Raw genomic sequence first — 21,748 nt, 5'->3', positions numbered from 1 at the left:
GATCCAGAATGTTAACACCAAGCTGAGTGAGCGCTAAGGAGGTTCTCTTTCAACCGTCATCTGGGTCAAAGGGCACTGCGACTTGCCAAGCCAAGTAGGGGTCCACCGGCGGAGCCTGAAACTACACACCCACGAGTCTCCCCTTGCGCGACTCTGCTGACGTCACAGGCTTTCAGACATGCGGGACTTAGAATGAGTGAATCTTGATGACAGAGGAAGGGGATGCCATGAGCACATGCATTTGGTGTATTTAAAGGGCTTACATTTGATTTATAAAGGATACCCTGTTCTCTTTAGCCTCCTGTATTGTGTTACGCTTTTCTATTGTGAATGGAGCACAGATTTTCAGAGCAGATCATCCATTCCACATTCCGTGGTTTCTGCACATCTTGTTCCATCTCCTTCATTGCAACCCCTTCAATGTAACATCGCTGATCCCTCAACCTTTCTGTGTTTCCTATTTCCCTTTCTCCCTCTTTCCCAACCCTTCGGACCTTGGTCCTTGGGTGAATGCTGCCCTTTTGACCTCATCTGGTTGAACCTCCTAAGGTACACATACCTCACTAGTCGCGTTGTTCCCCTTAAAGAACCGTCTCTTTGTATGGCTGAGAATTGAGATGGGTGTGAGCTCAGTTTCAGACCACAAGGGTCTGATGATGACTAAAGGTCATCATCTCAGTAGTCTCACCAGCATCTATCAAACCAATAAGCCCGATCTGTTTCACGATTTTGAGTTTTATACTGTAGTTTTGCCCACTCGATCCAGGGCCTTCTAATGTGCTCTCTTTCAGAGCAGCTGTGAATGCTAACTAGACCCCACCTAGTTCATCTGGTCCCAGAGTTGTGGAGGCTGCTATTTTCATGGTCTATTACTCTGTTAGATTAATTCTTTCCATGCATCTTTGGTTTTCATCACTCTTCTGTGCTCCAAACATGGGAAGAACAATTGCCGCACCCTTGATAGCTGTTCATGTTTTCAATACCTCCGATCACTACTCACCAAATTAAGATGTACATTGTCTTGGTGAACTATTTATGCCAAATGACCTTAGTGTCCCTCAAGACTGTGGTCCTGAGTCTCCAAGCCCAGTGACTCACTCCTTCAAATTGTTTGGTTATGTCTAAAAAGTTCTCATAACTTTGTCGTTGTTTACCCCACCACTTTTATGCATATATTTACAGCAAAGGTAAATAACCGTGCACAAATACCCTCTGCCAAGCTGCGATAGTTTATTATGCCAACTTGGCTGATAAACACAAGTAGGATTAACTGAAGGGCAGAGGGATAAATGGCTTGGTGAGCCTCGCCTTGCTTGTTCTGTGCCTCAATTTAAAGGGGTACACTACCTGTGGGATGCCTAGCCTATGGACTGTGTCCCTTTAAGCCCACACAATTGGAATGTTCAACTCTGGAGCTGGGGACCGACAGTTGATGACAGTTGGGGACCTGCCTTGCTGTTTGCTGCCTGGATATGTATAGCCCAGCTCTCTCTACAGAAGGGGACTGGCAACTGGCGGCTCTCAAGCCTTAAAGGACTGCTAGTGTCTCACTGCCTTATAATTTAACTGTTAATTTCTTGTATCATCTATCTGTATACAATTTAACGGTTCATTTCTTGTATTATATATCTATCTTTATAAATATATTTATATTTAATTACTAGCAATCTGGTCTTGTCTCTCCAGAGAACCCTGTCCAACACACAAGCCTGCACACGTATTTGTAGATACATTCCCATTCTCCCCTTCAAACCTGTCCAACCTGTGCTGTGCATGTTTGCATGCATCTACCCATAGATCACTGTGATTGCTAGTTTGTGGGTATTACAGTATCTCGTTCCGCTCTCTTTAACTCTTGAACTCCTCCCAGTGTCTGGCTCACTTCTATCATAGTTTGCTCACCCCTCGCTCATTGTAGATTAACTTCTCCTTTAAGCCCAAGTTACTACATGCTTACCCTCTAGCCAAGGACTTACCGTTCCTTACTCTCCCACCTTCGGTAACCATTAAAGAACGTTTCTGTTACTATGAAAACTTTTGTCTTTTTACAATGATAGTCTCAGACAATATTTGTCTTGCGATTGACTGATTGCACTCAGCATAATGCCCTCCAGGTTCATCCATGTTATGATGTGTTTGTTTCACAGATTCACCATCATTTTTCTTTTTCTTTTTTGTAATTTATACTGTCCACCATCAGTTTTCAATGTGCCTAGCATTCCATTGTGTGTATATACCAAAGTTTATTTATCCACTCTTCCATTGATGGGTGTAGATTGTTTCCATCCTGTTGCTGGATGAACAAGGCTATACATATATCTATTTCTGTGTTGGCTTTTGTTTTGCTAGGATATATACCAAGCAGAAGTATTGTTGGGTCATATGGTATTTCTTTTTTTTAATGAAAATATCATTTTATTGGGGCTCTTACATCTCTTATTACAATCCACACATCAATTGTTATCAGGCATATTTGTACATATGTTGCCCTTGTCATGTGGTATTTCTATTTCCAACTTTTAATGTAGCACCGTACCATTTTTCACTTTAGTCTCTCTTTTAAACTTCAAATTTGGAAATATCTTCAGTCAACTGAAAAGTTGTAAAAATAGTATAATGAACTTCTGTATTCCCTCTGCCCATATTCACTAATTTTAACACTTGCAATATTTGCTCTATCATATATATGCATATATGTACACAACAATATGCACATATACATGATATACAAGAGGGGCGCTCCCCGCCCAAAAAGCAGGATTTTTTGGAAAGCCTTATATTTAAATTTTTTGACAAAACAACCTTATCCCCTTCAAAGTACTCTCTGTTACACTTAATATATGTGTCAACTCTGTGATTCCATTCATGGAAACATTTTGCAACCTCATCTGTTTGGATGGCTGACAGCACATTCCTCTTTTATTTCTTCACCTCCTGTACATCATTAAATTGCTGTCCTTTTGCATTCCTCTTCATTCATGGAAACAAAAAGAAGTTTCATGGAGTGAGGTCAGATGAGTAAGGTCAGGTGAGTAAAGTGTGTGGGCAAGCAAGGCAAGTTGTTTGTTTTTTGCCCAAAACTTGCACACTGAGATGGCTGCATGAGCTGATGCATTGTTGTGGTGGCAAAACCAGTCTCCAATCTGCCACAAATCAGGCCTTTTTTGGTCACACACTGTTATACTATCTTTTCAGAACCTCTAAATAGAAAGTTGATTAAGAGTCTGACCTGGTGGAATGAACACCAAATGCCCTACAAGTCGACATTTTCATCAATATGGAAAGTTGATAGATGTCCAGAATGAAGTTTATCATCAATTGACATTTCACCTTTTTGAATTGCAAAACTTACTCATACACTTGAGTTGTTCCCATAGCACCATCCTTGTAAGCAGTGCTCAACATCACAACCGTTTCTGCAGCACCTTTCCCAAGCAGGAAACAAAATTTCACAGCTACATGCTGTTCTTTTAAATTGGCCATCACAAAAAATGAGGTTCAAGTGAAACTACTTTTACGAAAAAATTCACTGTGACCAGAGAGAACCTTCCCAGGTGATGCCACTGAGTGCGCTAGCTCAGAGCAAGGTGCTGGATGTTCACCTGGAAGGAAAAATGCATACTAAAAAAGATCTGCTCTGCCCAGCTCTGTGGGCAACTAACACCGCAGGAAACATGACTAGGACTATATTCCCTAACATCTAACAGTGGGAATCTGGAAAGCTGAAACTTTGGTAAGGTAGGGATAAATTCCCAGTACATTATCCTGCATTAAATATCATTCCCACAGATTCTTCCCTCAAAGTGAGCACATGGTTGATTCTATCTTCCTGTAAACGCAGACATTCTTGTTATCTACTCCCGCCGCGACACCTATCCCTCCTCCTGCCTTCCCCAATGTGTACTGGGCTTCCTCACCTGTGAGCTCACCTGTGACTTTACTGTGGTTACCACCCACATTGTGACCTATGTAACTACTGTATATGCATGTCTATGGCGACCTATAAATATCTCAAGACAGGAAAGACTGTCTCTCTCTGTGCAGACCTGCCTGCTGAGATCGTGTCCATCCCTGAGGTGAGCATACTACCATAAAATGTGTGACTCCTTTATTTTACTCTCTCTCCTATCTTCTGTGATTTTACTATGATCCTTATATATTATAACCTAAAATTGCACCTACAGACCCTTTGGCTGGTTTACTCTGACAAAGCACAATTCCAGTTTATTTTTTGGGGGGTATCTCCTCATGTAAACATCCCTGTGTGTGTATATATGTGTATGTATACACACGAGTTGCTACCGTCAATTTTGACTCATAGCACCCCTATAATACAGAGTCGAGCACTTCAAAACTAAATCTTTACAGGAACAAATAGCCTCATCTTTATCCCACAGAGCAGCTGGTTGGTTTGAACCATCAACTTAGTAATTAGCCATCCAACCCACTGTGCCATCAGGGACACACACACACACACACACACACACACACACACACTCAAGCACATACAAGCATGTAAGGAGGCTCCAGAAAGTTCTCCGAAAACCTGCATGATCTTTTCACTCCCTTTTTCCACAAAACATTTTCAATCCTTCTTGTGTATATACACCCACGTATACATAATATATATACATATACATTTCTCTTATCCATCTTCCTATATGTCTCAGCTTGCTGGGGCTGCCATAAAGAATACTGTAAGTAAGCGTGTTAAAGAGTGGGACGATATTGTCTCTCAGCATTGGCAGCTGAGAATCTGAATTCAACTTGCCCACAGAGCTAGGCTCTCTGGCTAGAAGTTCAAATGAGGGCGATGGCTGGAGAGGATGCTCATTCCTTGATTCTTCGGCTTCAGGCAGTGTCAGGCATTTCTTGAAGTTCCTTGTCTTGCAGACAGATCCTCACATGGTCTTTTCCATCTGTGTATGTTCCTCTGTTTGTTTTTTCTTTTTATAAAAGATTACTCAGAGTGATGATATGTAAGATCCACCCTACTCTGGAATTACCTCACTGTATAACAAAAAGAAATTGCCTGCTTCCATACAGGGTCACATTCACAGGTACTGGAGGTAGGACCTTAACGCAACTCTTTTGGGAGTAACTTCAAGCCACAGCAGTAGTTTGCTTTTGCTTTGCTTTCTTTTTAATTAATCATTTTACTGGGGGTTCTTACAAATCTTATAACAATCCACCATTCAATTGTATTAAGCACACTTGTACGTATGTTGCCATCAACATTTCCAAAACATTTTCTTTCTACTTGAGCCCTTGGTATCAGCTTCTCTTTCCCCTCCCTCCCCCACTCTCATGAATCTTTGATCAATTATATATTATTTTTGTTATTTCATGTCTTACACGGTCCATTGTCTCCCTTCACCCACATTTCTGTTATTTGTCCCCCTGAGGGTGGGGGTGCTATATATCCAAACTTGTGATGAATTCCCCCTTCTCCCAACATCCCATCCCACCACCAAACCCCTACCCTCATGACATCACTACTCCCATGACTACCCTGAGGGTCTTATCTGTCCTGAATTCCATTTGTCAAGAGCTCTTATCTGTACCAACAGATGTACTCTGGTCTAGCCGAATTTGTAAAGTAGAACTGGGTCATGATAAGGAGGGAGGAAGCATTTAGGAGCTAGAAGATTGATGTGTGTTCCATTGGTGCTAGATTGCACCCTGGTTGAACCAGCCTTTCCTTGTAACCCTTCTGTGGGGATGTCCCATTGTCTACAGATGGGCTTTGGGTCTCCACTCCACCCCCCCTTTTCACATCAATATAATTTTTTGTTTTGGATGCTTTTTCTTTTTAAAAAATTCAATAGTTTTTTTAAACAGTTTATGGATACATAATTCACATATCACACAATTCAATAATCCTATCATCTTACTTTTAGAAATTACACAAATGTTAACACAATCAATTTTAGAATGTTTTCTTCTTTCTTGTACTCCTTTTTATTAGCTCCCCATTTCCCTACAACCCCCCGTCAGACCCCCCAAAAACTAGTAATCAAATTACTGTTTCTATAGATTTATCTATTGTGGATTTCATAAACAGAAAAACATAGCAGAAAGCCATCAATAACCAAATAAAAGAGGAAAACCTCAATGAAAAATATTAAAAAGGGGAACAAACTTAAAATAGGTCAAAAGGGATATGAATGGATAAAGTGTGAAATTTTAACCTTGCTGCATCCGCAATAATAACTTTCCAATAACAGCAGTTTTTCTGAATCACTTGAGTATCAGTTACAGACACTGAGTTTCTTTACTTCTTTAAAATTATAGAATCACATTTAAGAGATCATTCGTTATTTTTTCATCACTACCCCTTTTGAAACCACAAACAGTATTTCATATGATGAGAGAAAAAAGGAATAGTAATAGCAAATTGATCATTTCATTCAGGGATAAGGTGATTGCTTTTTTTTTTTTGTAAAGTTCTCTTGGTTTATTTTTTAAGGCAATGCAAGAATAGAAGAAAAAAAACTTTACCCCTTTCTTTAATGACTAATTCATTTTAGGCCCATATTTTGTGCCCAACGAATTCCTCACAGGCAGTTTTTAATATTATTGTGAAATGGCCCAATAATGAAAAGTCAGCCCAACCTAAGAGACGTGGTTGATACAAGCTGGTGCGCATCCATGAGCCTGCTCAGCGAGTGTGTATTGTGTGTCCTCCATGTGCTGGGAGCCCCGGAAGCACCGGCATGGTGGATGCAAGAATCTCACGATTCAGAAGAGATGGTGCTTTCTGGAAGATACGTAAAATGGTGAGGGAGGTCCGGGAGCTATGAGAAGCACACAATGCAAAGATGGAAAATCTTTCAAGGGCCGTGAGAAAGGGACGAGGAAGTTAAAGATGACATCGTGGACACAGTTCTTTAGACACCAAGTCCCTAGGTGGAGAAGGACTTAGGAAAATAAGGCACCAGAACAGAGGCCACGACACAGGGATCTCATGGAGCAGAGAAACGTCCAATAAAAATATCCCGAAAGAAGGCCAACTAGAAAACATCCAGATGTTCTAAAACACTCAATCTTATTGTATATATTTTTTGTTTTTGTTTCTTATTATATTTCTGATCAGCTACTTGTCATGGTGCAGACATGGTCTCACAAGCACCCGCTTCTGCATGTACTCTGTGTATAAACTCCCTTGGAAAGTAATTTGATTAAACATGTGGTCAGTGAGAACACCCGATAGAAACCTGTACTAATCAGGCTATGAGACAACTCATAGACCCAACTTCTCACTGGGTGAGTAATGTTTGTCTCCAGAGTGGCTTCAAGTCTCTTTCTCTCTCTTTTTTAATCATTTTATTAGGGGCTCATACAACTCTTATCACAATCCATTCATCCATCAATTGTGTAAAGCACATTTGTACATTCATTGCCCTCATCATTCTCAAAACATTTGCTCTCCACTTAAGCCCCTGGCATCAGCTCCTCATTTTTCCCCCTCCCTCCCCACTACCCCTTCCCTCATGAACCCTTGATAATTTATAAGTTATTATTTTGTCATATCTTGCCCTGTCCAACGTCTCCCTTCACCCACTTTTCTGTTGTCCATCCCCTCGGGAGGAGGTCATACGTAGATCCTTGTAATCGGTTCCCCCCTTTCTAACCCACCCTTCCAGTATCGCTACAGAGTGACTTCAGGTCTTGTCTTGTACCTATGATCTCAATTTCCAGAGTGTTTTCAGGGCTTCTCATACACCAAATGTTTGATTTGGCTCTTGAAATTTTTTTTCATTCCAAATTTGTTGAGCAGTTGAGATACCACCATTTTCCTCCACCCCCCTTTTTTTTTCATAAAATTTCATTATTTTTCAAGAACCTTTCCCTCAAGGATATCACCCATGAAATATTGTTATGGAGACTATTGATTTTATTGTTAAAAATGCATTGACTTATTTATTCACGTGGCAGAAAACACCTTTAAGGGAACTTTGGGACTAGAGCATCCCTTTCCCATCCATTGAATCTGTTCACAATGTACATTCTGATTCTAAGCACTGAAGACAGTAATACAATATAGTACATATCATATAATATATATTCACTTATAATTTACTTTTCCAACATATATAAAGTCGACATAATAGTACAAAGAGACCCATGTGTCCATCATCCAGCTTTAAATCTATACTTTTTTTTAGCCAGATTTTTTAAAGAAAATTCCAAACATCACACTATTTCATTTGTACATAATTCCATCTATGTACTTAAAAGCTAAGGTCCCTCTGAAATTAATGATAAACTTTTAGACAGGCTCATTAATGAAGGCCAGAGGGAAATTATTGGTCAAATTTTGACACAGGAGAAAATGAAATGTTGCTGGGCTTTTGTCGATTTGCTGGTCTGTGATCTTTGTTAAGATTCTGGACAAGCCTCGTTTTGGACATAGTATATAGCATGTGCCTAGACATGTCTAGAAAGGAGTTATCGCCATAACTGTCTTCCTGTGAAAACACAATGGGGACGCCACAGAGAGAACATTTTTGTACTTTCGTTTAGTGGATATTATTATGATGTGATTCTATGAGGCCAAGTAGGTCACACTTCAAATATCCGTTTCTACTTAATTTACAGGCAGACCCAAGAAAAAGCACCGTAGGGACAATCGATCATAAAACGTCTTCATTGTGTCACCCTCTTTCCTGCTTCCTGGGCAAGTGCTTGCTACATAGCGGAAGCTCAGTGAGCATTCGCCGACTTAATGAGCTAGAAATGGAAGGTGCGTTCTGCTCACCCTTGTCATAAAAGCAGGTGCCTCAGAAGACAGGCCTGGGGGGTTGCTTCTGATGGGTCGCAGTCTTGAAACCCCAGAAGAACCCTTGTCCTCTGTACCTGTCCACGTAGCACCACCATGTGTTGGAATTGAGTCCACAGTAACTAATGGTGGTGCCGGTAAGCATGAGCTTGGGGTTTGTAGCCAATCACCACCTCCATGGCATCCCCAGATGGGTCTGTTGGAGGTAATAAATCCCACCTTCTTCTCCATAGCACTAGCAATCTTTTCCATAATTGCACACCCCTGTTTTCCTGGGCCTTTCCCCGTGCCTCTCCTCTCCACCTGTCTTTCCCTTCCCTGCTTCCAGTACACCTTCTAAATCATCGGTCTGACTCAGCTCTCTCAAAGTACAACCACTTCAGCAAGCTCCTGGGTAAAGAGCAACCATTTTCAGAAATTACAAATGGTCCCACTCAATTTGGGGAAATCATGTCTCACCAATGTGAGTTTAGTGGGGAAATAAGTCAGAATTTTCTTTTCTAAACACCTTTCACAGAATCAAATATGCAGACCAGAATGGTGTTCCAGAACACCATTGCTTTTAAGACTCAGGCTCAAGTGTAATATTAGAGTGCACCGCTAGCTAGCCGCAGGTCAAATGAATCATTTATATCCACTCATTAAAGTTTGTTTTTAAGAACTTTGCATCTCCCTGTTTAAGAAAGGGCATTTGTACACAGACATTATTCAGTTCCTCCTGCTTTGGGTTTGAGGTTGACAGCTGGTGAAAAGTTGACCTCCAAGGGAATATGTGGAGGGAGCAAGAAGGAGGAGAAATAGTAGGTTTCAGATTTATCAATATACGAGTCCACTTCGCTAAAAGAGAAAGCCATCACATTACTTCACCAGCTCTTGGGTCTCTAGGCTTAAAACTCTGTAGACCACGTCTTCTGAGCAAATATGGAAAATTGCTGATACTCCACGGTCAAGGTCAGCGTCACCAAGAACATTTACAGCAAGAAAGGATTTCGTGTTCTTGTATTGCAGGCCTTTGTGCTCTCCAAAGTTGGCAAGAAATGATGAAATCTGCTGTGGATTGAATCATGCCCCCCTACACACACACACACACACACACACACACACACACACACACACGTGGGTAAATCCATACCTCAATGTCTGTGGTGCTCAACCTTACTTGGAAATGAGTGGACTTTGTTCTGTAAATGAGAATGGCTTAGGATACCTGTAACTTGAGTGACTCCCTTGTGAGATATAAAAGAGATTAAACACAAAACCCCAAACAGAGATAGAGAAAAAGTGGTGCCAAGCAATGTGAAGACCCCCAGACTTGGATGGTCAAAAGAGACCAGGACCTGCTGTGGACCTCTGGCTCCCCAGGCTGTAAGAAAGTAAATTCATGTTTCTGTACTGCGTCCGTTTGTGGTAGATAGCTAAGACAAGAGCCTGCATTACAACTGGACACATATTCTTTGTTTCTTACCATGTTAGATTCAGTCACAAAAGAACATGGGAGTCTATTTCATAGTTTCTTTAAATCTTAAAAAGAAAAACAGGAAATAAGCCCGAAGCCATAAAAATATATCACTTCAATCATAGCACCTCAGGCAGGAAAAACATCAGACCTCATAAGTCAAGCAAGCTTAGCCCCAGTTACAGTGCAGACATCCTTCCCCAGCCCCCTTCCCCTCAAGACCTGATCAGAGCTACAGACAATCGAAAGCCACACTGAGCTGAGTCACTAATTTAGCTCTTGCCGAGCAGGAGGAAAGAGGAATTATTGGCTGGTTGTAGGGAGTTGAAATTGGGAGGGCGCAAAAACCCTGTCGGATCCGGCATCTAGGAAGATGACCACAGAGCATCTTAGTTTTCAACTTGAAATAAAAGAACCCAAAGCAAATGAAGCCAATCCATTTCAGTAATAAACCGCTGTGTTTCGATTCTTCTACTACAATCACATACAGATTCTCAGGGCCACGGGGTAATTTCCTGAATGCTAACACTTAACAAGAGTCATTTCCTGTGTCATCACATCAGGAAGGAGACCTGTCATGGCAGAGTCGCCTGTGGCTTCCGGCCTCAGCCTCCATCAGCTGACGTGGGAGCCCGTCCCCACCTGGCCCCACCTGGCCCCCAGCATGTGCCCTCATTTTCCTCCAGGCCTCCCTGCTGCCGTCTTGTCACTGTCACTAACGCACCTTGACCACCTGGGCTGCCCTTTACCTGCGTTGGCCCTTGAGATCATTTCCCAGGGAATTTCTCTGCTGACCTGGCCTTTCAAAAAACAAAACCAAATCAATCTCACTGCCACAGAGTCGACGCCAACTCCTCGCCCCCACCCCTCTAAGGCAGGAGAGAAGGGCCCCTCTGAGTTTCCAAGACCAAAATTCTTTACAGGGAGAAAGCCCTTTCTCCCGAGGAGCAGAGTCAAACTGCTAACCTTGCAGTTCGCTGCCCAGACTCTGCCACCAGGTCTCCATGACCTGGACATTACCTCCTGCCTTCTCTCCTGACACAATTCTATCCACATTTTCCTGCTTCCCACCCACGGAGGTGAGTCCCTGGTTCTGACAGGAAAGAAGCTGGCCATTCATCAAGTATTTCTCTCCTTTAGGCTCTAAGCCAGGAGTCCTTGACCCCGGCTAACTTACAGTTTCGCTGCTTCGAGGGGGCCATTCGTCTTGCTCCACTGTTTCCCAATGGCCCGCATGTTTGCGTCACCTTAGCTGTGTGCAACAGAACATCCTGAGGAGGCAAGGGTCAAAAGGTCAATGCACACGTCCTCGGTGCGTGTACGCCAACGTGACAGGCACGGCATTTTCCATCGCATTTTGCCCTGTCCCTGATGACTTCCTGCTCCTGCCTCCTGGTGAATTCTCTTCCTGCTGAGATGACCTCGGTGTCCAGATCCACTCCCGCTCTGTGGTGTTAACGTGGCACATGGCAAGGTAATTTAAAAGCACCTGAACCTCCCTCCCAGGAGTCCTGGCTGTGTAGTGGGTAAGGTGTATGGTTGCTAACTGCAAGGTCAGCAGTTTGAAACCACCAGCTGCTCCAGGGAAGAAAGATGGGGCTTTCAACTCCTATAAAGAGTCACAGTCTTGGAAACTCACAGGGGGCAGTTCAGCCTTGCCCTCTAGGGTTGTTATGAGTTGTCAGGGACTCGATGGTGGTGAATTGGTTTGGGGTTTGTGTATCAGCAATGTTTCTACCAGTGAGACCTCTTAAGAAGAGTGGGCTTCGTGAAATAGCATCTAAACAAGGCCTCGTGGAACCACAGTCCCGTTACTATAGCACACACCGCAGGCCGGAAACATCACTGTGCTCGTAGCTGGAATCGCATCTGAAACAGCGATCACACAGTCAAAACTGATCTGGAAGCAATCTTCAGAGGCACTGTGTTCAAGGTCAGCATGCCACTTCCCACCAGTCAAATGCAGTTATTTTCTCTGCCAACCTCGGAGCCTAGCATGCTGCCAGGACATGGAAAGAAGAGCCCTTCTCTTGCCAGTAGCTCCGTCCAGATCCTGTGCCATTGAGGGAACTAGAAGGCACTATTCTCAGCCGTCCTATGGAAGGTGGACTGGCACCCACCCATTGCCACCAAGTTGATTCCAACTCACAGTGACTGTATAGGATGGAGCAGCGCTGCTCAGTCGGGTTTCTGAGACTGTAGGTCTTTGTGGAAGCTGACCGCCTCATCTCTCTCCCACAAAGAAGCTGGGAGATTAGAAGCACCACCACCACACACCTTTGAGTTAGGAGCCCAATGCTTAACTCACTGCACCACCCGGGATCCTGTTATTGAATTTAGGTAACTGAAATGCTGTCATTAGGAGATGCATTGAAGCCCCAAATGGTCATCTTTGGACACATTAAAATGACCTTTCCCTTAGGCAGCTTTGTTCAACAAGTACATCTATTTATACACGATATATCTTAAATAGTCTTAGATTTTTATTGTAGCCTCTCCCTCTTTGAAAAAGCACTGCACTGACCAACAAGCTATGTCACAAAGGCCTGTACCACAAATAGTTCCCTGAAATCCCCATGAATCATTTCAGAGCAGTCCATTTAAAAGATAGATACATTTCTACCCATGGAAGAATCCAGCTGTGTCCAGTGTCTCCCCATTGGTATCTAGGACTAATCCTTGCCAGGTGATTGTTTCCAGAGAAGAAATTCAAGTTAGAGTATCCAGTGGGGGGACAGAAGTGTAAAGGAAAAAGTCAAAGAGGCCGCCAGTCGGGGGCCCTCTCAGTGGAATGTGCAGGGCCCTGCAGAGAGACCATTGTGCTGCCTCTTCTTCAGACTGAGAAGCAGCCCCCAAATCCCCTGGGAGACAAACTGGCCTGTGTTGAACTTGGCCAGCTGCCCATTCCTCTGCCCTCCCACCCCCCACCCCAGAGCCATTGTTGTGCAGAGGGGCTTCCAGCGGTCTCTCCTCTTCTGGGACCAGGTGAGGAGTTAGCTGAACCCGGCTGGTGTGATTTGTCGGGGTCCTGGGAGCAGAAAGTGCTGCAGCAGCTCAGGGTCTGGGGCAGAGCCGCTGAATCCACTCACAAGGTTCTTGAGAGGGGCTATTTTTAAAACAGCGCATCCGACTTTTTCTTTTCTTTTCTTTTCACTGTTAGGTTTTGGTGAATCCTGTCCCATGGGGATCTGGAAACTACGGAAGAGGGTGGCAGATAGTGCCCCGACTGCAGGAGTCCCCTTTCCCTGAAACAGTGTGAGCTGACCACTTTTTAAGGCTTTTGGTAATGGATGCTATCTTTACTCATTTATTTCTAATGCCGAAATTCAGGAATGTTCTGAGCAGAATGCCATGGGATAGTCAGCGCCTCTCAGACCTCTTAAAAACACTCTAATACTCCTACGATGTTCTTCAGAAAAGCCACGCATTAAACCAGGCAGCCGGGGAGGAACCTTGGGGTGAGGGATTTTCCACCAAGATGACATCACACAGGACAGGACACCCCCTTTTTCCTTTTCTGTACAGCATGGACTTTTTATGGCGGTGAACGACGTTTCACACTATACCTGACGTCAACAATTTTCTACCTGCTCCTCGTGTTGTTCAACCATCCCGAATGACACCAGCCTCCTCCACCAGGGCCCAGTGGCCCCTATGTCCTGAGTCGGAAGGTTCACTATTAAAGTTCATCAAACAGAACTGCCCCGAAGAAGCTGTCCCTGTCAGAGCTGTCCTGCGAAGGACACTTACTCGGAGAAAGGGACGTGTCTGAGAATGAGCAGTGCTCTCAGGGAACCATGTTTTCCCTCCAAGCAGCTCCACTGGAAGGTAACCCTGGGAGTTGACCTTGCCATTGGGAGGATAAGAATGTGTTCCATCATTGTGGTATGCATGCAGCGAGGACTGTCCCGCCCACTGCTGAAGGAGCAGGAGGGAGAGGACTCTGGGGCAGGATGTCCCAGGGACCTGGAAGGTGGTGACAGAACTCCACACATCCACACTGGGGTGCCTCCCTCCACTTCCCTCTCTTCCAAACCAATGACCTCGCTCAGATGCTGCTTGCGCCTCACCTGCTTCCTGCAGGAGAGTGTGCTCCTGAGCCCGCAGCTGATCCCATCAGAGTTCCGAGTCCCCAACCTGGCCTTTCCTCCTTCTTGTCCCTTTCTCTGGGGAATTTATTTTCTCCAAGCGAGTGCTTGCCCAGTCCCCTGGCTCCAGCGACAGACTCACGGGAAACTGCCAAGAGCATTCTCTCTCCATTCCTAGAGAGCTGGGGAGCCTGGCAATGGCTTTGGCAAGTGAGTCTCTTGAACCTTCAACCTTGACAGCCTTCAGCCCTCTACCTTCCTCGAGTTAGGAGAACACCACCTGCCACAGCCACCTTGGGTGGGGAGGGCAGGGAGGGGAGCTGGGGAAGGCTTCCAGCCAAAGGATGCCTGTGCTGTCTGTTTCAGAAAGAGGGGTCCAAAGGTGGTTCGAGAAGAGAACCAAGGATGCCTGGGCCAAAGAAAGGCCTTCTCTCCCCACTGCCCCTTGCTTTGGCTGTGGCCGCCAAACCCAGCACGGATTCCGAGCTTCCCTGCCTGCCAGCACCTTTGTGGACTGGGGGCACCAACCTCCTCCGGAGAAGGCTCAGCATGGCCCACAGTTCTAAGGCCTTTTCTCTGATGGCCGCATCTCTCAGTGTTGTCTTCGTGCCTCCTCGAAGACAGCAGCTTGTTGTGGCTGGCTTTCTCGGAATGAGCTCGGTGGACATTGTTTGCCCCGAGAACGTTCCACTGTGCTTCAAAGACATCTTGAGAAAGACTGAAATCCAACAAAACGGCTGTGTGCCCCCTGGAACGCACGCCCCTCTGATCTTGGCTCGACCCAAACATGCCAACACCCTGTCCTTCTAAACTCTTTGCAGTACTATGACCCATCGCAACTCTTTTACATTTAAGTGGGATTTAAAAAGAAATAATGAGAAAAGCTGTAAAGGTGGAGCGAAGGAAAGAACAGGCCCGGACACTTAGCGTCCTATGAGAGGGAGAGCACCCGGTGTGGTGTCCTGCTGTATAGACAGCACCTGCTCACGACTTCACACTTGCCCGATTCACGCCTTAAGCCGGCCTTCAGGGTCAACAGCAAAGGGCAGGGTTGTTAGCTGCTAGTGAGTGAATCATCTCCCAGGCTTGGGGACCCCCAAGCTCAACAGAAAACAAATGTGGCTCGGTCCTTCACCACGAGTGGTTGCAGAGTGGGCTCCGGAACGCTTGGGGGTTTCATTGGCTACTTCCTGGAAGTAGTGACTGGCTTTGCTTCCTAATTCCTCTTTGTTTGGAAGCTCTGCTGAAACCTGACAGAAGCAAACAAACCAAGGTATCTTGGATCAAAAGCACCCCAAACCAAGCTCACTGCTATCCAGTCGATTCCAACTCACAGTGACCCTGTAGGGCAGGGTAGCACTTCCCTGGGGGGGTGCAAATCTTTACCCCACTAGAAAGCCACATGTTTTTGTCTCCCAGCGGCTGGTGGTTTCAAACTGGGTCACTATACCACCAGGATAGAAGGTGGGACTGCTACCCTAGTCACATTAAAAAGCCAGCTCTCTAGCGCCACCAACCAACTCCCACAGCCCTGTGTTGATGGTCTGAGTCAAACTAAGCATTTCTCCAGAGCAGAGAAAGCAAGAAATCCCTGTGCCCCCAACTCAAACTGATCCCATGGCCACTGAGTCCAGTGCAACGCATGGTGACTGTGTAGGACAGAATAAGGGCTCGCAACACAGGAAATCCAAAACACAGACCCCTCCCCAGGACCAATAAGGGGAGCAGCGACACTAGAAGGGTAAGGGAGGAGGGAGGGAGAAAGGGGGAACCGATCACAACATTTGATGTATTGCCTCCATCCCAGGGGGACAGACAGCAGAAAAGTGGGTGAAAGGAGAGAGCAGTCGGTGTAAGACATGGAAAAAAATAATTTATAATTTATCAAGGGGGCATGGAGGAGGGATGGTGGAGGAGGGAGGAAAAAAATAAAATTTGAGCTGATACCAAATGTTTTGAAAATGATGATGCCAACATTTTTACAGATGTATTTGATACAATTGATATACTGTATGTATTATGATAAGAGCTGTAAGAACCTCCAAGAAAATAAAATTAATATTAAAAAACCAAAATACTAATAATTTATAATTTATCAAGGGGTCACAAGGGTGAGTGGTGAGAGGGGGAAAAAAGAGGATCTGTTACCAAGGGCTCAATAGAAAGTAAATGTCAAGAAAAGAAGGACAACATTTGTACAAATATGCTTGATATAATTGCTTTAAGAGTTGTAAGAGCCCCCAATAAAATGATCTGTCAATAAAATAAAACAACTTAAAAAAAAGAATAAAACTGCCCCCTAGGATTTCCAAAGTCGTACATTTTCCCTAGAGGTGACTGCCGAGCCTTTTCCTTAAGGAGCAGCTGGTGGCTCAAGCTGCTGGCCTTGCCCTTAGTAAATAAGGGTGTCACTGCTCTGCCATCCTGGTTAAGCCCCCTTACACTGTGCCCCACCTTTATAAAAATTCAAATTATGTCAATGAATGAATGCCAGAGTATATTAAATTATTTTGCCCCCTCCCCATTCCTGTACATTTTCCTACCCTGTTTCATCTACCTGAGCCTGGCCATTTCCAGGACTCTTGATCCCAGCCCTCATGAAGGTATCTCATCTCCCAGGCACAAGCTTCTGCCCTCTGTCTCCCTATTAGCATGTCCTCCCCTCTCTCACAGAAGGCCTTGTTCGAAGGCTGGTCCTCTCTGGGCCCTGTGGTTTATAGAAGACCACATAAGAGTAGGTTTCAGAAACGCCCAAGCTGGCCACGTGAAGGGCTTATGTGGAAAAAACAGTGCTGGGCCAGGCCCTGATAGTTTCAGTCACCCTCGGGCAAAGGGTCTAGTATATGAGGGAAATCCTCTCTTCGCTTTCAGACAAACCACTACCAGACTGAGACCACATGAGACACTAAGGAAGAACCACACGTGAGAATTAGCACTGCATTGTTGATTCAACCATTCAATTGTGCGGTGGTTTGTTGAGTAGCAATCAATAATCAAGCCATCGGTTCTGCCAATTCCACCTGAGAAATGTGTCCCAAATCTTGCAGCCTTCTGGGACTAACCTGTTGTGTGTGGCAAAACTCTGTCTCTGGCCTGGGAGACAGGGTCTCCCCTTTACAGTCAGACCCAGGAAGGGATGTAAGACATGCTCCCAGCAGTTCTAAATGAACCAGAAAGGAGATGCACCACCAGAGCAGAGCAGGGAGGGAGAACGCAGACGTACTGCAAATTCAGAAGGCCAGGAGAGAGGATGATTCACCCCGAGCTGCTTGTCTTGACAAAGAGGTAGTGTTGACTTGTATCTTGAACACCAAGTGGTGGTTCATGGACTTGTCGAAGAACCAGAGCCAGCAAAAGGCTTCTGAGCAAAAACTGGATAGGATCAATTTCTCATGAACATTAGTGTGAAGTTGTTGAGGGTGTACAGTTAATTGCTTCTGGGAGGCAGAGTATGCAGGTGACCAATTGGGAGGCTGATGAGCAAATGATGGTGACAATCCAGGGGAGAAGCACCAGGACTGTGTGTGGCAGGGGGAGGAGGCAAAGAGGGGAGGTTGGAGAGGCAGCATCCGGACACAGAGAATGCTGAGAGCTGATGCATCATTTCATACAAACATAAGGGCAAAATGTGACACGAATTTGCCCTCTCCTCGAACAAGTAGACGCAAAATAAACAACTCTAAAGCTTTTATTTTGGAATAAAAATGTAGCTTCTAAAAGAAAATGGCTTCTCAAAAGACTTTATAATCAAGATTGTGTGTGTGAATTAAATGTATTACCTTAAAACTGGGTAATCAGAGATGCCCCCTTTGAAAATGCACAGCCTGTTTTAACGCACGCACATTGATTAACAATATTCATTACACCGTCGCGGAAGAACTCTTCACAAACTTCAGGCAAAACCATTGCTGATTTAAAGAAATCCTGCAGCCAGTGGTTGAGGCGATCAGGTAGTGGTGAACGTTTTTTAAAGTCTGAGTGCCCTCTGGTGGCCACAGCAGTTACTGCTTCATCAAACCGGTGCCTTTAGTTACATCTATTTAAATCATTTCAATGAGTAAAGTCTCAACTCACCTAGATCGAATTTGCGCTTTCAAATTCTCCTTTATTAAGTCCTAAATAGGCTCCACGAAATTCATGGTAAATTATCCATCTCTTAGTAGATTCTTTACAGAATTTTCTTTTTCAATGCACTCGAGGATGAGCATATATCCTCATAAAACAATTCCAGTTGCTGCTTTTTCTAAATTAAAAAAAATAATTCATTCAAATAAAGGTGCCATTCCCCCCAGGAAGGATCATTCTCAGCTGAGTCCTCTGAAGTCCCCTCTCCCACTAGAGCATGGGTCGTGCAGAGGTCGTTGAAAGGAGGGCAAGGGCAGCGGCCAGGCCAAGGGAAGACATTGCCACCTGGCATTACTTGTTGGGGGTCCACGATTGAGGCCAACCCCAGAAGTAGCTGCAGCCAATCGAAGTCTCCAGCTCTGACCATGCCACGACATTTTAAAGCTGCAAATGTGAAAGTGTTCTACTTTAAACAACAGTGTGAGCAGCAGAAGGGGTTGGTAACCAGTTCTGATGAAACTAATAAAACTAGCTTTAGGAGTGGGCAGAATGGGCAACTTGCCCAGATCCTGACCTTAAAGCCCCACCCAACTGCCTGTCTCCGCACGGTTCTTGCCCGCAGTGAGACGCACCGCTGCACACCGGTTGGTGGTCAGCCTTACGTTAGTGCAGCAGGAAACCTTGAAGCCTCTTCCGCACTGGAAAAACCATAATGAGCAGCGAGTGAAAGTGATTGTGATGGATGAAGAATTGATTGCAAGTAGAGGTTGGGTCTGTCGTTGCGAAATGAGGGCGAATTTGCTGAGCATTAAAGGGCAAGTTGCTCCTGAGAACTCCTTACGTGGTACAACCCAACACGGTGGCCCTGATCAAGCCTAGAGTGTGTAGTCCTACCAATGTAAACCAAGTGGGGAATAAAATTCGGGATGCGGATTCTGGGTAGTCAATTCATCCTACCTTTATGCCAGCTCTCCAATCCCTCATAGAAGAGGGGCAGGTAGCAGGGAATTCGGAAGGTTGCTGCTTGCTAGCCCAAGTAGTCGGCCCCTTCCTCTGTGAACAAAAATCTTGTTTAACTAAGCATAGCCTTTCTCCCAATGTTCTCATGCATCACTTCTGATTTAGGAGCGCTTTGTTTTTGTTATTATAAAGATCAAACCAGTTGTTTTATGGGTCTGTACATTGCAGCAGTGTCGGTCACACAGTTGATACTCTGTGCTGAATCAGTGTTATTACTTCATCACATATTCATCGAGAACTAGTAGATTAGATTTGAATATTGTCTTTCTAACTGATATTTCAGGGATGGTTCCAAGCTGAGCTATGAACTTTATTCCCTTGGTTTTCTGGCTTCCTAAGAAGGATCGGCTACAAGGAGCCCCGGGGCACTATTGGGTAAGTATTGGGCCACCCACTGCAAGGTTGGTGGTTCAAACCTACCAGCTGCTCCAAGGGAGAAAGATGAACTATATGCTCCTGTAAAGATGTATCGCCTCAGAAACCCTATCTGGGGTCTCTAAGAAGGGGGATCTACTCGGTGTCAGCCAAAGCAGGCTTGGATCCATTTAGAGAGTGTTCCAGAGCCAGCCTTAAGATAAATGTACACGGGATGAACGAAGCTATCTTTCTTTGATTTTTGAGGACAATCGCCTAGCTGTATAAGATGTTCACAACCACACTAGGTAATGTAAGGAAAAGAGCCATCTAATTCTGCACGGGGACCCAGTGTGATCACAGAGCTTAGAGCAAAGCGACCCTGTGGGGCCGTTCGACCTGGCCGCACAGGATCGCACAACCTCTGCAAGGACGATTTACGAAGGGGACTGAAAACACATCAGCAGGTCGGAAGGCTGCTCAAGCAGTGTGTCCGAACACCTCGCTGTGTTCCCAACACTCACCCAAGCAGAACAAGGGACAGAAACGGACTGTGCGCAGTTTTCATCTTCAAGAAAAACATTTTTCAATGTCCCCCTTTCAACATGAAACAGCTACTTGAAATAAAGTACACCAATACGCTAAAACCACAGCCTCCTCCTCCTCTATTAACTTTCAGGGGAAAAGTGCAGATTTCTTTCTCTGACAAGCTTTTTTATTTGATTACCAAGCTCCGGAGCGACCTTCTGCTATCCCAGCTTCACGTTGGCCATCAGGGCCAATAACCGTTCAGATTCCTAATTGTCACTAATGGTGCGTCACTCTACTCGGTGTGCTAATTTCTCATTTTTAATTCAGGACAGCTGACAACTCACTACTAAGGAAGCCAACCTGTAGGTGGTTTGGGATCAAGGACCTCCAGCTTGCCAATAAACCAATGGTTCTCACCCTGTGGGTCGCGACCCCTTTGGGGGCCCAACGACCCTTTCATGGGGGTCCCCTGATTCATAACAGTAGCAAAATGACAGTGATGAAGCAGCAACAAATATAATTTTATGGTTGGGGGTCACCACCACATGAGGAACTTCATGGAAGGGTCGAGGCATTAGGAAGGTTGAGAACCACTGCGATGCACTGTTCTTCCTAAACCAGGATGGGGGAGGCGATGAGTCTTTATTAAATGGACAAGTCAATATGAAGAAATAACATTTCCCCAAATCATTAACCAAAAGCATGTATTCACTTTTAAGTGTTGGGTCACTGAGTAGTACGTTGTATTTGCAATTGTCTAGCAGGGGTCCTCAAACTTTTTACACAGGGGCCAGTTCACAGTCCCTCAGACCCGTTGGTGGGCCGGACTATAGTTTTAAAAAAAAACTATGAACAAATTCCTATGCACACTGCACATATCTTATTTTAAAGTAAAAAAACCAAATGGGCAGAAACACCGGGCGGCCGGATAAATGTCTTCGGCGGGCCACATGTGGCCAGTGGATCATAGTTTGAGGATGCCTGCTTAGCGGTATGAAGATGTTTGTATTTTTCATATGTTGATCAGCAGCTCTCTGAAGCTCTGTGCCGCTCTTTCCTCTCCAGTCCTCTCTGTCCTTCAAACTTTAGCCACCTTGACCTCCCCCAACTCCCAAGCCCATCGCCTTTCCTTGGGGAGACCACTGAGTGTGCTTCACGTCTCACGTGGGTCACTGAGCTGCACTGTCAGGTGCCCGTAGCCAAAATCCATGGTTGTACATCACTTACACGGGTGTGTAGTTGTGCGGAGAGAAGGGCAGGTGCGTACATCTGGTGACTCCATCTTGGCTGCAAACAAAAGCCTGCGACTATTTCAACACAGTAAAATGTGTTCATCTTTTCCTGGAACCCCCAAGGGGGAAAATATTTGATATCAAATTCTGCAAGGGTTATAGCTTTCCCTTTCTGAGTTAAGTCTTCACCCACCTGATGTAGATTTCGTGTCCGATGTAA

Source organism: Tenrec ecaudatus, chromosome 7, assembly GCF_050624435.1.
Source record: "Tenrec ecaudatus isolate mTenEca1 chromosome 7, mTenEca1.hap1, whole genome shotgun sequence".
In the NCBI taxonomy this organism is placed as follows: Eukaryota; Metazoa; Chordata; class Mammalia; order Afrosoricida; family Tenrecidae; genus Tenrec; species Tenrec ecaudatus.
The sequence above is the reverse complement of the archived record's forward strand: the minus strand, read 5'-3'. Positions refer to the sequence as shown.